The sequence below is a fragment of the Patagioenas fasciata genome, chromosome 15 (genome assembly GCF_037038585.1).
Source record: "Patagioenas fasciata isolate bPatFas1 chromosome 15, bPatFas1.hap1, whole genome shotgun sequence".
In the NCBI taxonomy this organism is placed as follows: Eukaryota; Metazoa; Chordata; class Aves; order Columbiformes; family Columbidae; genus Patagioenas; species Patagioenas fasciata.
Genome location: NC_092534.1, coordinates 6,729,076 through 6,749,390, shown reverse-complemented (window position 1 = coordinate 6,749,390; position 20,315 = coordinate 6,729,076).

Sequence of the window (20,315 nt, the reverse complement as noted above, 5' to 3'; positions counted from 1 at the left end):
TAAGTATAAATAACTTTAGTTCCAGTTGTGGTGTAGCTGGGTTTCAGGGCTGTGCTTGAGTGCACACCTGGTTACTGGTACCAGTAACTCTCTGGGTGACCCAGGAAAGCCCAGCCAGTCTCTGCACAGATGAGGGAAGGGACTGGCTCGAGACAACACACCAGCTGGAAAGGAGGTGATTGACTGAACCATCACAATTAAATTTTTGAAAGATTGTTATAGGAGCTCTCTGGGAGGGAATTTTGGACAGTTGCAGAAGTTGCCCCAGGCAGCTCCTGCTGTGTTTTGTCCAGTCTGAATGCCTAAATGCATTGGTTAACATCCTGGGTGGAGAAGCTGGTCCTGCCCTCCAGGTGACTTCTGCTGTGGAAGGGATCAAATTGTGCATCACTAAGGCATTTGTAAACAGTTAATAGATGTTGTTGCTGCAGAAATGGTATGTGGGAAGTCATTTGTGTGTAGTTAAGATATTTAAGAGATGTTTGGTCTTTAGTTAAGAAATACCAATATAAATGAATTAATCATGTACTGGAGCTGTCCCCTAGGATCACAGACCAGCTGAGTTATAAGAATTTAGCAGCACAGTAGTTTGGAGGGTCTCACCTAAACCAGTTGAAGACACTTTGCAAGGATGCTTACAACAGAGATTCCCATCTCCACCCAGACAGTGACCAACCATCCTTTTTTGGAGATAGCAGCACATTAGTTTATGCAAGGACCCCCCCACAGTCATTTCCCTTTTACCAAATGCTGTCTGGGCAACACAATCCAACTGAAAATGGGAAGCCCCTCCAGATGTGCTCATGCACTCTCCTGAAAGGACAGAGGTCTAGGGTGCCATAGTTATTCTGCCTCTAGTACCCAAAATACTGCTTATAGAAGTCGTTTAGATAGCACTGATTACCTTCTAGCACCCTGCACATTCATACCCAACAGGAGCTGTGCTGACAACTTGAAGTGGTAGTAAATTCGACGAATCCAGACGCCGGCATAAGCTCTTTGATCGAACGGGCGGGCCGGGCGAGAGTAAGGAGTCTAATTCAATGTGAATTTACCATCCGTACTCTTTAATGAACTCTTAAACAACACTGAATATCAACGTCCCCGAGACCACGTTTTTCCAAGCCTTATATACTCTATACCAAAAGGCCATGCGGCAAGTGCAGGCTACAATTGGTTACACTCACAGTCACTCATCCCCCCCCACTATGGCGATTGGCTGCAGGGCACTGTTCACAGACTCTTCATGCGCAGCGGCAACGCCCCTCCTGCAGCCTGGGTCGAGGGCAGAGCAGCTTCTGTTTACTTTCCTTTTGTCTCTGGTGTCTCAGGGAAATCCTTCCGTGTAGCACAGCCGCATCAAGCCCTGGCTTGTTCACAGCACACAGCCAGTAACTCTCCACAACAACTGGGCAGAATCAGAGAGGTCCAGCTGACCCTACAAGAGCAATTGAGCTATGTGCTTAGTATACGCCTCAGTTTCCCTCTCTGTAAAAAGGGGTGATACACAGTACTTGGAATGTGTGGATGATTCAGGAGCTATACATTACTGTTAGTCCTCTCATCTGGTTTTGACGACCAGTGATATTAGGTCAAAAGCAAAGCAAGTTTTCATTAATGAAACATGAATCCTTCCCTGATACAGTGGGACTGAGCAGTCTGTAGGATGATTTTGTTGTCTGATATCGTTACCCTTTATGATCTCATATTTTATGGTAGTTAATGCCATTGGAGAAAAACATGATTAGAGGAGAAAGCAGCTTCAAAGCAACCACTGCTTAGTGCATTCATCACACTTGCTGCATAGCTGGATTTCTCCTCTCTACAAATATAATCAATCAGGGCAGGTAAAGAGTTAGTTGCAAATAGAAGCACTTTATGTGAACTACTGTGTATCCTGTTTTTATCAATGCGCTGGGAAGTGTAGTTAGAGTGGGATAAGTTATGTGGTGTGGGCTTAGGCATTAATGAATATGAGAAACTAAATTATTGAACTTTGCAATGCAAATTATTTTTTGAGCACAAATTCTTCATTTTTGAATGTTAAGGACTCATAAAAAATGTCAATGGTTTATGAATTAGGCCATTAGCATGCAATTTGTGATTCAAACAGTACCATAGCCTCATGTAATAAGTGACTGAATAAAGAGCAGCATTCCTCTCTACACCTGCAAAATAGTTTGCCAGGAATTTCTGAAGGCACACGCAGGGAGATGTCACCCGAAAGGCTCATTCACTCCCTCTGGAGATGCATGGGCACACAGCAGAAGGGTCCTGTGTATATTCCTAAATGCAGTGCCTAGAAATGCAGTATTTTTGTGGCCCAGGCGATCACGGCAATGAGGCAACTGGCAGGGTGTCTGTACACATTGAGCAGGCACCTTCTGCCAGCTCCTGGGTCTACATGCACACCCACGGGTGCTCCTGCCTTGGTCTGTCAGCAACAGCTGTGTCTTTTGCGAGGGGTACAAACAAGTTTAACTGTCTTGGGAAATCTCTTGAGACTTAAAAAAATAATATCTGCCCATGCTGGGATGCACATTGCACGTTTTTTAATAAATACATACATCTTGATTGAAAACAAAATTTGTGCTGAGCAAACGTATCTGAGAGGAAGGTTATCTGGTGTGGGGTTCGGCAGCACAACATAATTTAAAGGTGTCCCAAACACAGATGTGTGCTGAAACTGCAGGGAGAGAAGTGTTGTCGAGGGAAGTAATCCCCAATTCAAACAGTAGTTCACTTGTGTTCCCAGACTGCTACTTCCAAAAGTAACAAAAACACACAACAATCACGGATACAAAAATTCATACTTGCCCAGGATGAGAGCAATTTTGGAGAGAAAATGATAAGTATGAGAACATTTCTACGTCGAGTTGAATATTGCTGTTATCTAAAAGATCTCTGTTTGCAGCTGCTCAGTGTTTCAGCATTTGTGCTGGGGTAGAAAGACTGATCAGAAACAAGAGAAGGCAGAGGAATGCATTGAAGAGGTGTTAAATGCTTTTGATATATAACGTACACCCTTAAAATAGTATATATGTATTATACAATTTGAAAATTGATGCCTGTGGTGTCAATGATCCTCCCTTTCTCCACTTAAAAATCAGTGGCACAAAGGCCGAAGCTTATTCCATTACAGAAATTGACCTCTGATATGGTCTCTAATGAGGCAGAAGCTCTGAATTGCATAGACGTCAGTAGGGATGTGCATTTCTTACAACAGAGCAGCATTCATCACAGCCCTAACAGCAGAAACGGGCAGGGGCTGATCAGCTCATGGCAAAACAGCGGAATAGAAAGAACTCTTTGATTCAGAATCATAAACAAGAAGGATTTTTGGCTGCTGCTGGCTGTGGTCAGCACTCAAGGCAGTGCATCTCTTCTGTCTGCCCCTCTTTGCTGTGACACAACTTGCCAGGGGCCATAGCCCAGAGTCTCTGCCCTGGCTTTCATAGCTGGAGCAACTCATGTCTTGGAGTTTTTTCTCTTTCCCTTCTTGCCGTTGGATACACACACATATATGTTTGCAAGTACTCTTGAGGCAATTAAGAGATCAATGCGATGCAAGTGTTTGAAAGACTGATAGCCCAGGCCAGTTTCAAGTTTCACTAGATTAACATTCACTAACAATATAGTTTGCCAATAGTTAATTATTAGTCTTCATGAATAATTAGCATTACATATTCAAATCACTTATCCCTTAAGAATTTTATTATAAATTAGCTGTGAGTGTACAGCAGTCATGAGGTTGATGCAGGTGGTTAGCACTGATTCAGGGGGACCCAGCTCTTTCATTTGCTTATCGTTCCTGCAGTTCTGCTCACAGCCCACCTGTCCAAAAGGAGCTCCCAGCTGCTTCTGACCATTTATTTTTTTTGGGGGGGGACCGGGACTTGTTCTGGTTTCACCAGGCATCTTGCTTGCTTGTTCTGTGTGATGTATATACACACACATATAAATAAGTGTAAGAAACCTATATAGATTTTTTTTTTCCTTTCACTATACACCGTTCCTGCTTGTCCTATACCCTTTTCTCTTGCAGATTTTACTATGTGCAATTTTTCCTGTACCCCCATTTGTGCAAGTATACAATTGCCCATTGACCACTTTGTGGTTACACATTGTTTCTCTATTTCTGCTTAGATTTGTATGTTTGCTGCTTACCCTATCAGTGGTGCTACAACATCAGGGCACACTTACTGTCATTAGATACACTATTTTAGCATGTTTACATCCAGGTTAATAATATCTTGCTTAATACGCTTATGCTTTATTGATGCAACAGGCCCCTGCTTTGGCTACAGTCTTTCACATTCAGTGGAACTATTTTGTGGTCTTTTCTAATGAAACTGTTATTACTGCTAAAACTGTAATTCAGGATGATGCTTTTCTCTCTGCTTGTTTTACCCACATGGTGGGATGGGCATTTGCTGCTTGCTGAGCAGTCACAGCTCACGGCTAACCTCCTGTCCTCCACAGTCACGACGTGGTAACTGGCTGTGAGTGGTCCTTCTCCCTTTCAAAGCAAAATTTAAAAAGGTATCCTTCACGCCTCATGTTTTAATGGGCTTGCTGTTATCATCACATGCAGAGAGTCTGGGCCAATGGCTAGCAGCTGAAGTGTATGGAATATAAAACGCGTTAAGAAAAAGGAATGCTGATTTATGAGTGTTTTCTGTTGGCTAACCATAGCCACACGATCCCGTTCAGTAGTACAAAAGGCAGTGTACCTGCCAGCACCTGTCAACTGCCATGACCAATGTTAATATTGGAGCGCTTCAAGGGCTTGCTTTTGCTGCTCACCACAATATCAGATGCTAATACAGAACACATCCCTCCATCATAGCAGGAGGTAGGAGATCGAGGAGACCAGGGTCTCTCAAGCATGAAACCTCAGTACTTCAAAGTGCTGTCAGACTGCTTAGGCCATGGGAAGGGGCATTTCTCCTCTTCTGGCCAGTTGTTGAAGCACAACTATTGTGAAAGGTGGAAACCACAAAAAAACCCAAAACAACCTAGAGGGGACATTTAGTAGTTTGGAATTAATTACTGAAAAACCAAATAATTGTCCAGTATTACTCTGCCACTTCCTGGGCCTCCCTTGAAGTAGTTAACAAAAGCTCATAAAACAACTCCTTCCCCTGCATAGAAACACGGGTGGGTACAGACCCTCTTGAAACATAGCACCTTGTCAGCAAGAGCAGGAAAACCTCCAGTGCTGGTCCTTGAATCCCAACCAAGATCCCACTCTCCAACACTTAACATGCGCAATGTGTCCAGAGCACTCAGAGAACAGGGACCCCATGCCCTGGGCTGTGGGGAGAGGGAATCCTGCCCAGTGAGGCTTTATTGTCTCTATGAGCCTGAGGGGCAGAGCTGCCCCGAGGGGCTCCCAGCGAAGGGGCTGCAGGGGGTTGAGGGTGGACAAGACGTGGCCTAAAATGTAAGAATCTCACCTGCTGAAAAATGAGAACTTGGAGGTGTTTGCACTGTAGCTCATCACAGAGGCATAGAGTTATATTCTACCAATATTATCTCAAATTTAGGTCAATACCAGTTTTTAAACTAATAAATTGTGGGAGAAAGGTTGCTTTTTCAATAAAAGACAAAGCCATAAAACCCAACCTATGGCCCTTATCATGATTAATCACAGTCAGAGCATTGTGCTCATGCTCTAGTTGACCAGAACACGTTTGATTCAGTGCAGCTGTGTGGATTTACATGACTCAGATGTGGTAGTCATTTTAAAATTGTCCTTGGTGCTTTGGATTTTAGTTTCATGGCCATGTTTGCATAGTATGCCAATCACCTCTTAACATGGCATGGAAGCATTTTATTTCTTATTATAATATCACACAATAATATAGAGTACGTTATAGTCAAATTCTCATTTATAGGTAAAGAGGAAGCACACCTTTTTGCACATATTTTTAAATTGACAGCTAGTGAATTGTTTGCAGCTGTTGTGTCTCCAATGCCAAGCCCGTGCCCCATCTCTCGTCCTCCCATGTCTGTACCCCTCCTGCATCTCCTTCTCCATGTCCCTGCTGCCATACCGAGCCCTGATTTCTCTACACTGCATCACTGTGCTGGAGTCGTAAATATCCCATTGTACCTAGAACACCTGCTTGTTACTGCTCTCTGTAGAAAAATGCAGATCTCCATTGCAGACAAACAAATGTAAAACAGAGACAGACAACTGATCAATTACAGAAATTGCCACCGCAGCTAAACCGAGTAAAGCAAATGCAGATCAAGAAGAGTTCAGACAAGACAGTCCTGATGTGCCTCCATCCTGAGGCCTTGCAAACTCAGGACAAACATTGTGGCCTTTCACCTGCAAAGGCAATACTGTATTACAAGGCTTCACAGCAACAAATAAGGAACTAATTGCTGTTTTGTTCTGCTGCATTTACTTATTGTCAACCAGAAAGAACCCACTTGCAAAGCTTGTTAGGATCCATGCTGTCCTGCTCTGGGTGGGCAGCTGTAGTTGCAATGAGCCATGTGGAAAACTTGTACCTGACCTTGAAACAGGTTAACCAGAAAACTTATATTTCCAACTAGATCTGGTTTTAATTTATGAGAATGAATGTGCAATCTTTAAAAACAAATCACAGACAGGGCTTGCATAAAGAAATGAAATCTGAAAAAACAGACCCAAGAGCAGTAGTGCTTTATTGGATGGCCCAGGTATGGAAGTGTTGTTTAAGTGATTAGTCACTAAATACAGTCCAAGAACTCCTTTCCTCCAATACCAACTAGCCCAGCATCTCCGCCTTTCAAAACCGCAGTCACATACACTTTCCTAGAAATGAATGATGGTTGCCTTGTGTAATAAAATATTCAACTTCACAACAATGCTTTATAAAGAAGAAGGTTCATGAATTTTTAAAATTATTTTGTAAATCACTCTGCAGGCTGACAATGAAGGCTAACACCTCTGCTGGCGTACAGGTGCCAAGCCCTCCTCATATCCAGCCTGACACGGGGGGCTGTGGGAACCGTTCCCTGCCGATGTGTCAGAAACCCTCTTCTTTCCCTGATGAAAGCATTGCCCCCACATGTGGTCTAGCAAGCCATCCCACACACTGAGAGCTGCTCAGGCACTCAAGGGCAATTCTGTCACGAGGAGATGATTTGAGGGTTATCTGCCTGCCTGTGAAACAGGCTACGGGAAGCATGGGCAGCAACACTCAGGAGCTGCTTCCTGGCAGGTTCCCCAAACAAGAGACAGGCAGTTTGAAGTGCATTTGTTTTGCAGTACCCATGACTGCATCTCTTCTTGGAAAGACACTGGCGGGTGACTTAGTTTTTATCAATAAACATTACCAGAAGTTATAGCAGTGTCTGGGTCATTTTTCATGGAATCAGAGACATCCCCAGCACCAATGGCTAGAGCAAATTTCCCTCCGCTAGACGACAATCTCTGCAAAGCAGTACAGACAGGACTGTACCATGAGGGAGGCAGAGCAATGCTTTTCACACTCCCCTTCTTCCTCTGTACCCATAGGGCAGCAGCTGCTCATTTTTAGGCAGCCTGGTGATGGCGATTCAACAGTGCAGCAAGAACGGAGGAGGTACAGACCGGCAACGCTGGAAACATTCATGCAGGTGAGCAACAGCACCTGCAGGAAGGTGGGAAACTCACACATCATCAACTCAATATACATCAACACTTTAAAAAACATTAGTTACTATGGTTGCACCTGTGGAAGGGGAAAAAAAAAACAAACAACCCTGCTAAATTGCATGAAATGATTTTCTGGAGGAATCTTATGCTTTGACTACACTAGAAAACAAACTGGCCAAGTTTTTATTGCATGGTGCTGCTAAAGTGAGAAACTCCTCCTTCCTCATCACCAGCAGGAAAGCAGGACAAGTGAGAATGGGTTTATGGTGCATCACTCTCCCAGGGCTGCTGGAAAAAAGGGCTCACAGCCTGCTGGTGCTTGCAGCGCTGCACATTCTGGGTTCAAACCCTGCTGGTGACCCAGATGGAGAAGTTGTTATACAATGTTCTGTAATTGCCATTTTTCTACTCTGTTCTCTTCTGCATCTGTTATTTATGCATCACAGCTTTCCTGCGTGCTGGTAGACAACACGAAACTACAGCAGTGGTATCCCCTCATATTTAAAACATTTAGACAGACAAAACCCCAAAATTCACATAACAGAAGGGTTCATTACACTCAAAGGAAATTTTGTTGCTTTATGAAACATTTCTCTGAGATGATAAAGTAAGCCCACATGGCTGCTGCACAACAACTATTGAGCAACAGAGAAAGAACAAAGAATAAACCAAACAGCAAGATGCTTGGGCAAAGATGCTGACCCAATATAGCAGCTTCCAACACGTAGAGCTGCAACCACAGCACCACCTTGGAGTTAAGTGCCGATGAGCTTGGTGTTATGCTAACAAAATCATCAAGAAGCTGGATCTCTTCTTGTTATTAAATTGGGCAAGCAAACAAATGAAAGGAATCAAAGCAATAACAGAGGGCAGAGAACCCCTGGGCTATCTCATAAGCAGTGGCTGACAGATGTGGATTACTGAAAAAGTAAAGAGCTTGCCACTTGTATGTAATAAAGCCACGGGGATTTCAGCAATACCCGTTTTGTTTTAAAGAAGAGCAAAGGCATATATTGTCAAAACCATAAAGTTTGCCATGGTGAACTGCTGTACTGTTTCTGAAGCAATATAAAGACATCACAGGCTTACAGTTTCGAAAGGAGTGACAGCTATTACATGCTGAAATGTTTCAGGGAGGCACTGCGTGGAGTAACTAAGGATCATGCAGAGAAGCATCATCTATTTGTTCCCTGACAAGCACACCTGGATGACCACTCTGAACTGGTCAGTTGAACTTATTGGCCTGGACATTTATCACTGCAGCAGGTTGGTTTGGTTTTTTTTTTCAAGCAAGCTCTAGGAAAACAGTATTTTAGTTTCATAAAGAACCCAGAGGTAGAAAAAATGTTGTCTTGCTTGTTTTCCATTCTTCTGCTGACCAGGTATAATTTGTCATCTGAGGATGCAAGCTGCCATTTGAACTAGAGCTTGTCCGAATTTTGGCACAAATACTAGTAGAGCTGTAAAAACTCCACCTGTCACCGTTTTCACTGCCTAGTCAGCTCACAATGTTAAGGAAGCGTTAAAGGTCTCTGAAGAGCTCCTGCCTTTGTTGCTGTTTTAACAGTCTTTAAGCCCTTCCTGTCAAATTCAAACGTACACTATATGCTTTTAAGACTGAGATATTCCTGTCCTATTTAACTCCTCATTTCAGTTTGTAACTGCTGTTTTTCAGTCGGTGAAAAAAATAAATGTGATGGGTATTGAATAGCAGCACAACCAGCACAACACATATACAGTCATTTGATACACACACGTAGTCGATGCAACACAGAGAAAACCTACCTGATGAACAATATATTCCTCTATTAATCTATTTCCATCACATGTACCTCCAAAAGCTTCAATGAAAAACATGGGAATATCATCTTTAACAACCTGGCACATTCTAAACTTCCCGAATGCCACAGAGAAGATTTCTCTCTGTTCCTTCCAGGTAACTCTGTTCAGCCTTTCACCTGATAACCAGTTGGTGTTGCCAGTGGGAATTTTCAACAGGGCTGATTCCCAGCTAAGTGACGGATGAAGAACTCTGGCCTAGGGAATTTCTTTGTGCTTATTTGGGATAACAGCCCATGAAGAATTGCCAGAATGGGCCAGTCTGTCAAGGCTGATGTTGTGTCTCTGTTGGTGGCCTGCAGAGGGTGTTCAGAGAAAGACAGCAAGGCGGGTCTTCACCTATGTGCATTCCCTCTATTGCCATAGTTAAGTATTAATATTATCAGTATCCAACCATTCAAAACCCAGACCTTCAAACCAAGTTGTAGTGATCTATATATTACGTCAACATGCATTATTTCAACTCTCTTATGTATGATCTTGCTGTTTTCCTTGTGTGTCATGCCAAAATGAAACATGAGATGTCATTTCTGCATTGCAAAATGAACAAACAGCTATTCAGTTCTGAGAAAATTAAGCAGAACACATTCTGCTTAACAAGAAGCTAAAGATTAAGAATTAAAACATTACTAATTAGAAGTCGAAAACCAGTTTTCAACTATATATATTCATTAAGATTTTTCAAAATATGACCTATTTTTATGTTCCTTTGATCTATTGTTTTCTGAAACCAGAGACTAATACTTTGCATGGCTATTTTGATTCTAATGATTAAAGTGTCATAGACTTTTAGCTGAATTTGGTTACTAATCTAGTAAAGACAAAACTCTTGGTGTTTTGAGGTTCACATATTGCTATTATCTGAAGTTCAGAGAACAAAAAAAAAGAGATAAGAAAATAAGTTAAGAAATAATTCTAATACATAAAGAAAAATCTACAACATAATTTATAGAACCTCTGAAGTGAATAAAATATGTGAATAGTGAAATAGATAGTCAGAAAATCAGATAATTTTCTTGATTTTAAAATAAATGTAAAGCAGCTATTTATAAAAACTGACTCTTGGGGAAAGAGCAACTAAACTGGAAAATACTGACATTAACTAACTTTAAAATATCTGAAATTATCAAATAAAACAAGTATTACAACCATTTTAATAGGCAAGGTCTCTTATTTCCTGAAGTCATCACATGATAAATCTCAGCCCACACATCAATTTGTTAGAAGGCAAGTCAGAACAATAACAAAGAAAAACTGCCATTAGTGGACAAGACAGTTTCATCAAGCAAGGTCTTACAAATAATATATTGTTGTTTGTCATCAAGACACTTTTAATACACCAGAGTCCTTTCCAAAAGCACCTATAATCAATTCCTTCTAATTTACAAACTCAGAAAGACTACAAGAGTGATAGTAATTTCATATTTTACACACCCACAGAGGTTACGACAATTGATTCAGTTCAGCAAAGTACCGTAATGACTTTGAATGCACTTGAAAGATTTTTGCATTTGTTTTCTAAAACTGTAAAAACAGTAATTCAAACTATGCCACATGGGCACAATTTGTAAAGGTGGTACATGAAAAGTATGGATTCAGTTCTGACAAAGACAGCTCTCATCTCATTATAACCCATCTGCAAGGCATTCTGGTCACTGCACTAAACCACTTGGCTTCTCTTTGTTTGTACTTTGTGTGATCTGACTGGATTCCATAATTTCTATGGCAAAAAGAAGTGCAATGAAAAATGGGTGATGCTTAATAACACTTCAGAACAACTGGTTTTTAGTCAATTCTTTTCATCAACACTAAAAGGATATGCAGCCTCTGCCCTGAGATTAACAACTCACATAAAGATGAAAGAAATCAGAACCCTCCATAGCTCAATGCAAGATTTCCACCCATAAAACAAGGTCAACGGCTACAGGCCATGGTCTTCCTCTAACTGCTCACTAGCCAAACGTAATTACTAATGAAACAGCAGCCTTCCTGCTTCTGCCCTCAGAACAATATGCAATAGCTCAATTTACAAGAGCATCAGGTGAGAGGGCTTTTTTAAAATTTTCATTCTTTTAAAAATTTTGTAAAACTTTATTTTATTTTGTGGCACCTTCTGAAAAGGTTTAGTGACCAAATCTATAGCTTCTGAGTGGCTCCAGTTTGCAACAGGAACCAAGAACTGAACAGACCTCAGAGATTTTGATTGTTTTGTCAGCACTTTAGATGAACCTTGCCAGATCCTGGCTAACCAGACAAGGCAAGAGCAGAGAAACTCCATCTGGTCCTAGTGACAAAGGAAGGACCTGGGCCATCAGTACTTGTTAGACAAGAAAGGAAAGAAAAAGATACTCAGACATCATAACACTGCAATGCGAGGCTTTAAATAGCACTTTGAACATATGGGGGAACCTCCTGGGTGCCAAGTCCTACTTTAGGAACCATCTCTGAGTGTTTCTTCTCTGAGTCACAGAGAAAGATGGTTAGCAGATCACTGCAAACGTGGACCACTTCCACACCTGATGGTTCAAACAGCAGAAGCCTTCACAGGATCCTGTTGCCATCAAACAGAATTTCTTTCTGTGCGCTCATCCTCCTGTGGTGGTTTAAGGGATGTTGTGAGCTGTACTTTGGGGACAGAAGTGCTGATTTTTATTTCCAGTGCTTGATATGAGAATGCTGGATGCACATTTGAGCAAATTCTGCTTTGTGGGCAGCCTTCCTTTTGATGTGCACCATCTGCTCCAAGGCCTCGAGGGAGAGCATTCCCCTTTTAATGAAGGGATAACTGACAGTGCCTGAGAAGTTTCATCATTAAATGAAACAATATATAGGTCCTATATATTCAGCAAAAGTAATGTATTGTTAGCCCGCTGATATCAAAGGAACTATGCCCTGTATGCTGAAGAGTTGACTCATAATTTAAAATGAAACTTTTTCATCCATACTTAGGCAGTTTTGGCTCTAAGATTAAGTCACTGGAGAACTTTGTGCTATTTAGGAGACACTCGGTAGCAGGAACTTGAAAATGGTATCAATGCTGCTCTGCTGGTCTTTTGGGCAGGTCATATTGTGATACTGAGAGATGGTGCAGCTTCTCCCAGTGTGGAATGGGGTCTCATTGGAGGCTTTTTAGAGCTGTTATGCTAAAAATGAGTGCTACAAGAAAAAAAAAACTCGTGAATTATACTTTAAAATACGAAATTTTGAGAGCAGGGAAGGCTATAGCAATTCTGTATTGTGTTCAGATGATCTAGAATTTCAAGTACAGTGTTTTGGGGTTTAAAAACTTGCCTGGTTAGACAACTGATGAAGTGAGAAGCAGAAATTGCTGCTTTCCTCCAGACCAAGGGAATTAGTGTCATGGAAGACACTGTAGTAGGCAAAGAGACGGTACTAGTAGGGTAGCACACGTGAATGATTTTATGATTTATATTCTCCTCCTTATCTGTGACAATATCCATTCTCTGAAGATGAAACAAGAAACATGCAGCTGCTGCATATATATATATTTTCATTGTGTTCTAGCTTTCTGAACAGTGCCAAGGTCCGTGAAAATAATAACCTAAGGCAGCAAGAAGAAAGAGATGCAGCTGCACTCAACCTGCAAGATGTTCTCCTTGCAGCCCTGTCAGAAAGCAAACAGAATCCTTTTGTTGAGCAGTGAGTGCTTCGTTGCTACCAACTCACTGTGCGTCTCCGGTGCAAGCACAAGTTCCTCATTACACTTGTGGAACACAATGTGCCATTCATTTGTTATTGGCTCTTTGACCTTACTGATATGACATACATCTTTATATTTTATACTTTATACAGTTTGCTAAGAACAGGCACTGAAAAAGCAAAATTGCCTGCCTGAAGTCTCTGGTGGAAGAGAAAATAAAGCAGCCTAGTTAATCTGACAAAAGCCAGGAACTGAATTTAGAAGCCTAAATCCTTCCTGTTGGAGAAGAAATGATGGTTCCTTCCTGAGGGCATGGCTTGAGCACCATGCATTAGACATGCACCTGGGCTCGGTGGTGGTTAGTTTGAAACATTGGCCCTCTGTTTGAAATGTAGAGTCCGAACAATCTAAGGCAGTTGATGGCAAATTTAACTTATGTTACAGTTGCAAAAACATTATTATTATTTTCATGTGTGGCTGGGTTGAGTATTAAAATAATTACAGCCTAGAATCAGATACACAAAATAGATCAACTGAGTGTTACTGACACAAGTCTAGTGAATAACACGTTGTAAAGGACACCCAACAGAAAAGTCTAGTGTTGCTCCCAGCACAAGGCTCCTCACAGCACAACATACAGGACCAGGTTCTGAAACAAAACTGTCAGGGCTTCTACGAGCTTGCTTTTGAAGCAGGGGTAAATCACTCATTTTTTTCCAAAGCTCCTAGAAGCAAGTACATTAGTGCAAAATCTGCCTTTATGGGTCTCAGTACAGAATCTCACATGTGAAAATACACACTGAAAATATTAGAACTCTTCTTCCTTCTTTCCCCAGGACACATGTGATGCTCACAAAGCTGTTTTAAACCTTTCTATCTTGGAAACTTTCAGAAATGTTTTGATAAATGAAGAACTGAAGATATTTCTTGAGGATCATGATATACTTACTGAGTTGCAAGTCTAGTTTTAGTTCCAGAGATATTGCAGTGGCTGGAAAGTGGTAAATGATTTTTTATTAGCCATAGACAAAAATCAAATTTGTGCCTCGATCTCCATCAATCTTAGTAAGACTCTGATACAGTGATACTGTTTTATTGGCTCGACTAATGAACACTGGAGTCGGTTCCTTTGTCCTCAGTTGGTTAAAAAAGTTATTCACATCCTACTCCCAGTATTTCAGAGCTAATGGTCTGATTTCTGCCACCACACTGATTCCTGAGAGAATTCCACTAGCGTTTGCTTTCTTATTCTTTCTTCACAGGTATTCCTTTAATAGAACACAAATGAATAAATTGCTAAAGTTCCACTCTTGCAACATCATTCGGTCTGTATTTGCTAAAGCTGAGTATGCATAATTTTCTTACTTTGTGATTCTGTCTTCTGGAACTCAGCTAGGGGCTGGGACTTACAAGAAACAACAACACCAAAGAAGAAAATTGCTGCCCTCAGCCTCCTCAAACACAACATCAGCCACAGAAGGTGATCTTTGCAAACCTACTTCATATTAAAGGAGAAGCTGCTGGTACATCATTAGTCACTGAAATTCATTGCAAGGGCAGTAGCTTAAAGCAAAGGAAATGGTAACTTCTTAGCTGCTGTGACTCAAGCCCTTTACTTGAAAGGTCGTTTGTTATTTACAAAATGAAGCTCTTTCCACAAAGGCTCTGTTCATGGTCCCCTATCTCAGGCTGGTTGGAGATACCCTCCCTTGCAGGGTATTTCAGAACAGGAGCATAAATGATTATGTGTTAATTCTCCCTGGGGGCTTCCAACCAAAGATATTGCTTCCCAGAATACTTGAAATAATGAATGTAGTAGCTGAAGAATGTAATGTAGAGCAAAAAAAATACAAAGAATTACACTCACCACTTCCTCCAGTAACAGATATTATATACCAATTAGTTTACCAACAGCTCATAACTTTCCCAAACTAGTTTCTGTATTTCTTATTATTTAAGGAATAATTTTTCAAAATCATTATGATGAGAGGTTGTAACTGCTTTCCAAGCATCAGTTTCGGATATTTACATCTGAACCATGAAGCTTTACAAAGGTCATCTTCTGTTTCGAGACTATCGGATACAACTTTTAAAGACTTTCATAGAAGAACGATTATAATGATTATAGGATGCTGCCTGCACACAAGGATGAGGGTGATAATTAAAAATGCTTGTGTGATGCTATCCAAACACAGAGATTTATATTAGACAAAGAAACCTAAATGTATACTCAAGAAAATCAACCTAAGAAACTAGTCCTTTCTCTTCCTCCCCCCGCTTTTAAAAGAAGACATTTAGTGCTCAATATCTTTCACTGAGAAAGTGAAGCATGTGGAAAGTTCAAGACACCACCCAGACTGTCTATTGTCCTTTTTTTAAATCAAAAAAAAAAGAAAATATTCTTCCCTCCACACAGACCCAGTGTAAAAAATACCACTTTTACTCGTAGCTTAAAATAATTACCCTAAAAATACCTGGAAATGTTAGATTTGCTTCCAGTGGAGATTCTGATGGCCATTTCTTAATACCTGCTCATTTCATTATCTCTCTCCACACCAACTCAGCATGCTTCGAATGTCCAGAACTAATGTTCTTTAACAATTGATTATGGAAGAACATGTGCATGTATTCAATTACTCTCTGTAGAGAATGGCAGGTTTCCTTACTTTGGGAACTTCTTTACTTCCTTGCAAAACAATGTATTGCCTCTCTCTCATATAGTACTAGGTTCTTCACAATAGAGCAAGGTAGTCACCAGAAATGTTTTTCAATTAAAGTATCTCTGTCCACCCACAGACTAAGGAAACACAGATTTATTTTTCCTTTTTAAGCAGCCTTATATTCCAGTACCACCAATGGTTCTGAATACTTGTGGGAGGAAGATTTGCCTCAGTTCAAAGGTATTAAGGGCTTGTTACTGCTCTTACTTGCACCACAGCAAAACTGGAATATCCTGGGTGCAGTACAGGCACCCTGGGCACCGTTAGGCCAACAACAACGAGAACTAACACGGTATGTTCACAAGCAAACTTATCAGATGTTTGTGCTGAAAGCTGCCCCTGTTTTGGTGCTGTCACTGATGGCAACAGGTGCCGCTGCAATAGGTGCGGTGAGCAGCAGCAGACACGTTGGGATGATGGACGTTAATGACAATTGGTCTAGAATAGCAAGGCATGCCAAAAGCTCACATTGCTGTTTTGTGCGACCTTGGGGATAAGGCATCGCATGTCACTGAACACCAGCTGGGGGTTTTCCATTTTCTTAGCCCCTGCACCATGGTTCCCAAGCTCAGGACCAGAGCTAGCCGAGATGGTGGCACCTGGGAGACAGCTCCTGCTTGCCGAGGCTGCACATCGCCTTCCAAAGGGTTCATGCAGCTTGGGGGGGTTATAGCATGCTGTTCCCAGCATCAGGTAGTTCTTTTGCTCTGTTCAGAGCAAATAAATTGAAAAGTTGTACCCAACAACATACCCAGTCCCACATTCTTATTTCTAATTGCTTTAGAGATAGATCCTACAAACAACCGCATCCTTCTTTGTAGTAATTTATGTGCCAGTTCTTCACCCACACTTAAATCACTACTAACTACTTCTAACCAGCCATTTTTTGCACTGAGATGTTTAATTATTACAGGATAAATGGTACTAGTGAGGGATTCATGGGGAAAGAGTAATTAGCAGTTCCATCTATCTCAATGAAAGAAAATATTATTATTAATTAATATCCATACAAGAAAGCAGAAGGAGTTTTTAAAAATCTACAATAGAGACATCTACAGGGGCCACATTTGCTCCGAGTGTCTCTTTGACAGGTACCCATTTATTATTTTAACAAGCTGAGATTGTCGGCGTCTTCAATCACAGGAGGTCAATCCTTCATTCCTGTCAAATCTTTGATAACTGAAGTGTCTGTATTAATAACTAAAAACTGAAAAGAACAAGCTAGGATAGCTGTAGTAGGGGGTCACATTGCTTGCATTTGCCAAATGGCAGTCAGTTCTTTTTGCATGACAGAGAGAGTTTATCACTGTATGGTGTGGTGCTGATTATTTCAGATCTGCTTTGGCACAGTTTGGGTCCCCAACAGAGCTTTATGTCCAAGCAGCCTCTCTTCCTTGCCATGGCAGCTTCCTTCAGCAGGGGAAGCTACAGCTGCATCTCTGCAAGGGGGAGAGAGAGCATTTCTGAATGCCCAAATAACACTTGACCCATTGTAAATATTTGACATGTATGAAATACTGATACATCAAACATCTTAAATAATGGAATGCAAAGGACATCAAAAGCTACAGGTTCTCCTGGAGGAATAGGTGAATCTTTTACCCGGATTTTTAAGTTATTAAATTGTGTCCCAAGGGTAGAGTTTGAAACTGCCCCAGAAGGATTAAAAGGATGGCAAATACATAGATTTTCTAAGCCTTTAGTGAGAAATTTTCTTACTTTTATGAAAACAGCATGTAAGTTTCCTATGCCCTGAGTGGTTTAGGAGCTGATAGCCTTTAAAGGAGATTTCTGAATGCACATGGGAGGGCAGAGGTTTGTCATGGACTGAGCTTGGGACTAAACCTGAGGCTATGACCACTTAGAGAGCTTCATGTACTTGCAGGTTCCCTAGACTGACTCATCATACCCATCACCCTCACATTAACATAACTCATCTGTCTAAAAACCTCAAAATAGTACGCCAGCAAAAGAAACCAGACCCTGGTGCTTTCCATTTATACAACAGAGCCTAAGCAGTTTGCTCATGCAGATGCCCTCTCCTCCTCTCATGACACAAACTCATGATGTCAAAAACAATGTCAACTGATCCTCTCTCACACTGCATCCAACCTTACAGATTAATTTGATTCTCCAACTTCCAGAGATTTTCCTAAACGCTGCAAATTCTTTCTGCCATTCCCCTCATCACCTTTACAAGCATCACATTTTTCTCATCCATCCAAACAAAATATAAAAGCTATTTGGTTTTCAGAACTTCCCTCCTCAGTGTTGGAGCTCATTAACCACAACCCTGGCACAGCCGTGTCTGCTGGGGAACACAGAGCCCCAGCCTGGCTGCTCCCTCAGACCCGCAGGAGTGCTGGGGAGTACCAGCGGTTCCTGGGGAGACCAGAGAATAATAATCTAATGTGTGTGACAATACAGAAATAGGAGAAAGCGAGGTGTCTTATATGAACTTAGTTACAAAGTCCTCTAGGGTTAAATAACAGTTAAATAACTGTCTAGGAATCCTGAGTTTAAAAGTGGTGAAGGCTTCATTGTTACCCCATGAGCCATCAGTTGGACTGAGTTTAGCAGTGGGTACATGAACAAAGTTGATGTTAGCAGTAAGATGCTGTAAGTCAGAAGACAGCTCAACAAACTGTAGAGCTACAAATGTGGTTAAAATTAGAAGTGAACTTGAAAAGTCTCGGATGCGCCTTTGGTTTTGTTCTTGACTCGTCTGGTGGGCAACCAGGTCGTTTCTCTGTCTGACATAGTTTCCACCTTTGCTCTGTAAACCAGCATTAACAATGCTGACCTCTTCTGTCAGGCATTATATGAGGACTTGGAATTTTCATTGTTTTTCTAAAGAAATTGCTTGTATCAGAACTACAGAATTTTTTCTTTAAATGGTATCATAATGTGGTAACTATTATACAAATATATAAAAAGATACAGTCCAAAACCTGAACTAATAAAATGGTAATCTGATCTAGAAAATTTACTGTTAGACATGCATCTGCCTTATATTAGAAGAGGAGGAGGATGAGTCTGGGTTCAAAGTGGGTGGAAAGCCTTGTGTAATTACCCCCATTCCTTCAGCTTACAGATTCGATTTGGAAACCTCCTGAGACCAAATCCTCGAGACAGCATTTGAGGAAATTTCCAAATTTGTGGATATGCATGAGTTTAAATTAAAAAATGAATTGGTCTTCACTGAGGTTATTTCAATGACTGTAGCCCAACAAGGAATAGCGACTGTTCTACTGCAGAGGGAAGAAAACAATAGAAAGAAAATGTCCTTGCTCTTACACTGCTCAGAAAGATTTTGTCCTTCTCACGTCTCTCACATTACCTCCTCTTCTCATTTCCATATTTTTGTTTTCTCCTTCTCTTTGCTCCATGGCAGCAAATAATGCTGAATACCGATTTAGCTGTATTCATTCATTCACAGATCATTTCTCTGAGTGCTACACACAAACACTCGGCTTTTCCAAACACAAATCAAGGCTGGTTACCTTAATTACTCATGGATTTCTGAGGTGCACAGGTGAGATGGGCTGTCATTACCCCACCTATGTTGAAAGAAGTAGCTAAATCTACATATTCTTTCAATGACTGCTCAATGCACAGTACTAGCACAGATGAATCCTTGTCAGAAATAATTCAGTTTGCCTGAACAAGGAGTTTCAGGGGGTGACATTACTTTTAAGTCAGCAGATGAATAATAATCCAACCGATTTCTTTGGGAGGAATGCAATAAAAGAAAATCCAGTGACTTTTTCACCCAATTTACTGTTTCTGGGAGTATCAAACCACAATTCAGACATGTTATCATAAAAAAAAAGACATGTTATCCGTAAAAAGAGGGTCTGGGTTCTCTTTCAAGTAAATTGGTAGCACAGTATTAACAAAAAACATTCACCAAGCAAAATGGAAATGCTAGCGATGCAGCAGTGCTTAGATTTTATGAGAGTTAGATTATGACTAGGTACATAAAAATGAGTGGGAAATCTGCAGTTGACAAGAGCTTGGTGCATAATTACTTTTCCTCTCTCACCAAATGGCTCCAGGTCAGAAGACTTCATTTAAACAGAAAGACAGTAATGAAAATGCTGACTTGTGGTAAATGCGTGCAACTCAAGCAGATTTGACATTGCTAAAGAAGACAGAAGAAATGTGAGACTACACGGGTGCCATTTAGAAAAAAATGTTTCTCCACAGAGTAATTTTGGTCAGAAGGGACCTGCTGGAGGTCTCCAGTCCAACCCCTGCTCAAAACAGGTGCAGGTAGCGCAGGCTGTTTGGGGCTGTGTTCAGTTTAGTTTGGGATATCTCCAAGGATGGAGGGGTCACAACCTCCCTGCTCCCTTTGTTGATCACCTACACAGAAAAAATGCTTTTATGTATGTGTGGATTGCATTTCCCATGTCCACCTTGTGCTTGATGCCCCTTGACCTTCCACCATGCACCT